Below are 6,000 nucleotides of genomic sequence, written 5' to 3'. Positions count from 1 at the left end.
ACTCTCTTGCTATGGAACTGTAGAAGTGTTGAAGAGGAGCTTTGCTGTTACCACACAACCCCTCAAATCTCATTGTGCCATGGTAAGGCAAAGAATGGTGGGGTGTGATAGCACTATTCCCCAGAGACTAAGTCATTCTCCAGGCATGCACCATCTGGGTTGGAAATGTAGAAAACTGCAATTGTCCTGCAGAGCAATTCAGGACAACGAGGAGACAGTCCTGAGAAAACTGTTAAAAAATGGCCTTTCCCTCAGGCACCAAGTTGGTAATGAGGAGAAGGAATGGGTCTGGTAATATCGCCAGGGAGATGAGTAGCGTTGCCAAGTCTAAAGAATCCCAAGTCAGGTCTGATTTTGGTTTTAAAAAATCAATAATTTTTCTTAGATGTGCCTGCAGTTCTTATTTTTAGAACTGTAGAGATTTATTTGGAGTAAAATTTTCAGCCCGTCCATGTGAAACAATTCAGAAAGCATTTTTTTGGTAAACATAATGAAAATGGGAAAGACAGAAACTTCTCATTTAAGTACCTCACCTAGCAGCTGGAGTCTTAAGAAAACCATTAATTTTTTAGAGCCTTTCTGTCTTAAATATCTGTAAACTTTTGAGAGGGTCTTGAGACAGGAAGGCAAGAAAAAGAAGTTGAGTAGGAGTGGGTGCAAAAGAGGAACAGGTAGCATGAAGAAAGGGATAGGATAAGAAATGCAGAAACTGGGAGAAAAGACTTCCAGGAATCTTCTCAGGAGTTCCAGGGAGGTGCTGGCACTTGGCACTTGTTTGTTTTGGGGTTTTTTTGGCTACTTTTCCCTCCAGTTTTTGCATAAGCAGCACATAAGGGCTGAAGAGAGCTTGGCTGGGCAGCCCTCATTTTTGGCATTTCCTGCTGGTTGAGGCTGGATCCTCTGACTCTTATCTACATACCTTCCCACATCCCTGTTTAATTAAGATTGTCTGCATAAAGGCATACTTTCCTTGTTGAGGTGGAAGGGAGATGAATAATGCAGGGAGGTTGAAGGATTTAAAAAATACGGTAAAATGCCAGCTGTAACAGTCAACATAGAAAAATGATGCAGAGATTGAATAGCATCTTCAGAAGACCCGAGAAGACAACTTCAGAGTTTCCTTTCTTTAAAATATACAAAAAAATCAAGCTTGAAATCAGGTGTCACCTACCATGATATCTGGGTTGACACCTACCAGTAGTAAAATTTATCTGTGGAAATACTGCTTTTGCAGATACTGCTATTTCAGCATTGTAGAGTGGTGGGTTTTATTTAGAGAGATTATTGAACTGGTTAATTGTGTTTTATCTTACACTTATTCAGAAATCATTGTGCTGTGGTTGGTTACTCTTGGAAGTGGTTCTTGTTGAGGCTTGCCTCTGAGGTGAAATTTGGAATTCAAATAAAATGTGAAAAGATTGTGATCTCTGACAGATAATGTGCTCCTGTGTTAATGCTTAGAACACTGGGATTGTAGAATGTGATCTCTAAAACTCTTGAAATTTTCCTCATTATTTGTTGGCCTACTTTGTTTTCTGCCTCCCAGGCAGGCCTGAAACAAATAGCCGCTCTGCCTAAGGATAATTCAGTGTTACACAGCTTTGCTGCCATACCACATTCTTTGCTCTAACCTTTCCATTGGTTTGGTTTTTTCCCTAGACGGAGTTATTTGTGCACACGTTCAAGGACCAGCTGGTGAGAAGTGCCCTTCTAGCGCTGTACACGGCCCGGCCTGGCTGTGTGCTCAAGAAACCAGCTGTGCCCAGGAGCAGTGCAGAGGAAGGGGCTGATGCACAGCACCAGGACCATCCTGCTCACGTCAAAAGGCAGGACTCCATACCCCATCATTCTGAGTATGATGAGGAGGAGTGGGTAAGTGGACAGAAACCCTTGGCCAGTGAAACCCTACAAATTAGCATAAGCCACCTCAAGCCCTCAGTGTCCTTGTCACATGCTGTTGCAGGGGGCAAAGGGGTGCAAAACTGTAAAATTGTGCTTCTCAGATGCATCGCAGATATGCAGATTTTGAAGCTAAATTGCAAGGCTTTGCCTAAGTACAGTGTGCTGCTCTGAGACTGCCTAGTTGTGCATAGAACAGTGAAGGTGTTGAGTGTATTCTTGCCCAGACACAAGAATAGTCTTTGTTCTTACTTGGGTTGGTTTTGCTAGTTGGGCAGATTTAAGGACTGGAACAGTATATGCTGTTCACAGGGAAATGGTTTTTTTGTTCCCCACCCCCTGCAACACCCCTCTCCAGCCCTCAGGCTGTAATCATTTTAAATACACTGAATTAACCCTCAGCCCATTGCCCCTAGACTCTGTTCTTAGAAACTGTCTGAGGTTCTGTAAAAGAATTAAATACAGTGTTTGGATTTTAACATTCTTAGCATATCTTTCAAAGATATGTATTATTTATATGGCTGAAATGTTATAAATCAATTATTTTGGTGGATGTCTTCTTTAATAGGTCTGTTACTTTATTTCATACGTACTCAAGCTATTTTTATTCAGTCCAGGCTCATGCTTTGAGTTCATCACTGTATTCTCATAGACGTAAAGGATGTCAGCATATTCATCTCTATTGTAAATAATTAATAACTTGTGTGAGCTATGGTATTCCACCTAACCTGTAATTTTTTCCACACCAAAAATAAAGGAAGAAGAATATATTTCTTCTAGAAGAAAGGCAATTATTTCCAGCCCCATGCATTAAGTATTCGTGAGATTTAAACAATAAATAACTCATTATTTCATTTGTCCTCCAGTTTTAGAGCCTTTAATTCACTTTTTCTTGTTTTCTCAACAACCTGAGGGGCTGGAATGGTGCTCTTTGCTTGAACTAAAGCCAAAATGTTTGTTTTTAGCTGTTGAAACATTTAGAGATATAAATAACACAATAGTTTTTGTAAAAGAGATAAATTTTGCACTGGAAAAAGTGGCATTTGTGAAAGCTGCATTTTAATTTAGTACTGCAGTTCAGCATCTCTGAAGAGAAGATAGCTTTGCTGTAATTCATAACTAAAAGCCGCCAGGTGCTTGGTCCTCACCTATTAAACTGCACAAGTGGGTCATTTTAAACAGCATTCATTTTTTTCTGCTGAATTAGTAATCTTGATTCAAATTAAATGTATCTTTCACTGTTTTCTGAATTGAGCTGAGTCAGAGTCATTGTCAAACTTGAGACAGTATAAATTTTGGAGAAATTTTGTGATTTTTTTCTGGATTTGAATGGTTAAACTTTTCAGTTATTTCTGTCAGTAGAGGTGATATGAGTTTTAATAATCAAATTGTGATTAGCACGATGGAAAGAGAAAGAATAAAGGCATGTAAAATTTGAAAAAACACTTAATCCACTGTGAAACACAACTATAAAGGGAAAAACTTTAATATATGTTGCTTTGTATGCACAATGCTCTATCCTCCTTTGCTGTTGTAGGTTTTTTCCTCACTATTATCAGTACTAAGTGTTGTAAGTACTATTATAAGTACTAGTGTTACATTTTGCAGTTGGAACTTTAGTTTTGCCTGAAATCTACATCCTTAAACAACTCTTTAAGCTGACCCTTGAAGCAGCCCACGAGGGTGTTAATCTCTGAGCAGAGCTCAAAAAGGCCTTAAGGAATTATCTGAATATCCACTGAAATGAAGGCGACACAGCATCTTCAGAGTGCTTGGACGTGCAGATGCTGTGCCATACATGGCACAAGCAAAGCACACAGCTGAAGTGGTGTGTATGGAGGGACAAGAAGTGACTGAGGAGCTCTGTGGTGAATTCGGAAAGGCTGAGAATCCTTTAAAAACAGAAACAGCCTCTGGGACTCCACTGGCTGGCAGTGTTTAGAAGGAAGACATCCAGTCAGGTGCAGTGACAGAAAGGAGTGTCCATTCCTGCTCTCTGAAATGAGGAAGGTGTCTTAGTTTTTAATGATACTTTCTGATCAGATGGAACTTAATTACAATTTTTTCAGTTGGATGAATGAAAGAGAATTATTTTACAGGCTCATTTTTAATTGTCCTAGGAGAGGTGCCCAGCTTTCACTGATGCCAAGGCCTGCCTTTCCATCTTTTCATCTGCTTAAGAAGATGAAAGGTCAGTGCTAGGCTACAGGAAAATATTCTGGAAGTAGTAAAAGATGACAATAAGAAGTGACGAAGTGAAGGGAGACGGCCCATCTTAATTGATCAGCATCGAACTCCAATTTATTGATCCAACATGCACATTTTTATAACCGTGTTAATTAAGTTCATACATATTGCAAAACCTGAGCTCATCATTGGCTACAGATTACACAGCAACCCCTCCTCTTGTTTTCAATACCTGTGGTTTGTTATTGAGACCAAAACTTGTGTTTCTCATCCTGTTATTAACTGTTCTCAAGGCCTCCATGTTTGTCACTGCTTTCCCATCACTACCCAAGGACAAGGTATTTACTTGTTATTAAAAACAAGCCTGAGAACTTTGCTGTTTACAGCTGCCTTTTACTTTTCAATCAGCTGTATATTTTCATGGCCTTTTTTCCTTCAAGCCATGTCTGAGCAAAATTCTCCAACAAAGAAACGGATTAATTTCTTCTCATGGAGAATCATAGAAGCCACTTGATTTTCAGTGATGGGAAACTGCAGTTTTACTTGAAAATTGTTCCTGCCAAACTGCAGAATTTCAACAGCCTTCTTAGATAAATATGACTGCCTTTGGTGCAGACAGAATAACATCTCAATGAATGATAAATAGATGCCTCTACATTTTCTATCTGCCCACAATCCCAGGAGCCTCCTGTGTGGAGAAAAGGGGCTGTGAAACAGGCCCTTGCTCCCTCTCAGTTGCTTGTATATAAAAAAGCCAGATACATGATAATAAGAGTGAGCTTTCTGTCAACAGATGTTTATGAATTTCGCTTCTAAACCCTCAGGGAACGTTTGTGGGAATGTTGTATAGAAATCATCTCAATGCTGGGTTAATAGTTGGTTTGAAAAAAGTGCTCTTTCCAATGTGAAACAAGGGCTCATATTTGTGTTGCTTGTGCAATAACTCCAGATGCTCTTTAAGAGCTTAATGCTTTTTTTGTGCAGGAATTAAGTTCCCCCATCACACAAAAGAAAAGGGAAATTAGATTGCTCCAACTTCTCTGAGCAACCTCACTTGCATATTCCTCAGCAACTTCAGTGACTGAAAGCTCTGAAGCTCCCTTATACTCTGGAGGATTCTTCATAGAATCCTTCTCCCCAGAATTATGCTTGTGGGCGGTAAAAATCAGTAGTTTCACACATATTGTAAATGTTTTTTCAGGATTGCTTGAAGTGCATAGAGGAGGAAACTTTTGAAGGAATCTATACCTGCCCTCAGTCTTTTGTGTCCTCAGGAGGAGGGAGCAGGGCATAAGATAAGATCCCTCTAGTCAGGCTGAAGCGAGGCATATAGTTGAAAAGCGACATTAGATTTAAATGTTTGCCTTAGCAGTGGCTCTAGATTTGCCTCCACTCAAAATCCAAGGGTTGCCATTTAAATGGAACTATGCTATTTCTCTGAGTTCTCAGTTTTCTTTAACCTTCTCTCTTGGTATTTTTGCAACTTCATTTTTCTGCCTGAAGACCTGACAAATACATAATGCTTCTGGCTCTGTAAAATACAAAACAAAGCAGTGATGTTAAATTCCCATTTTTAACCCTCAAGGAAACTCTGGTTGCTCTGCAATACTTTCAGAATGACTCAGCATTGAAACATATACTTGGAGAGGGAAGGGTGGTTTCTGTGGGTTTGTTATGGTTTGGTTTTAGTCTGATTGCTTGTCTTGTGAACAGCCTCATTACTTGTATGGCTTGGTTTCTTCCTTCTTATTCAGTGCTGCAAAAGTAGGTGCAAAAGCTTTGATTTCTGCAGCATCCAGCACCTGAAGGACCCTCCCTATATCTCTGATCCATAACAGCTCTTTCTTATGCTCCACATGATTTCTTTTCCTCTCTGCTTGTACAGAACTTTTTGTACCTCTCTATTACTTCCCT

Source organism: Melozone crissalis, unplaced genomic scaffold (genome assembly GCF_028551555.1).
Source record: "Melozone crissalis strain CALT ecotype California unplaced genomic scaffold, PUWL_Pcris_2 ptg000171l_1, whole genome shotgun sequence".
In the NCBI taxonomy this organism is placed as follows: domain Eukaryota; kingdom Metazoa; phylum Chordata; class Aves; order Passeriformes; family Passerellidae; genus Melozone; species Melozone crissalis.
Note: the sequence above shows the minus strand (reverse complement) of the source record.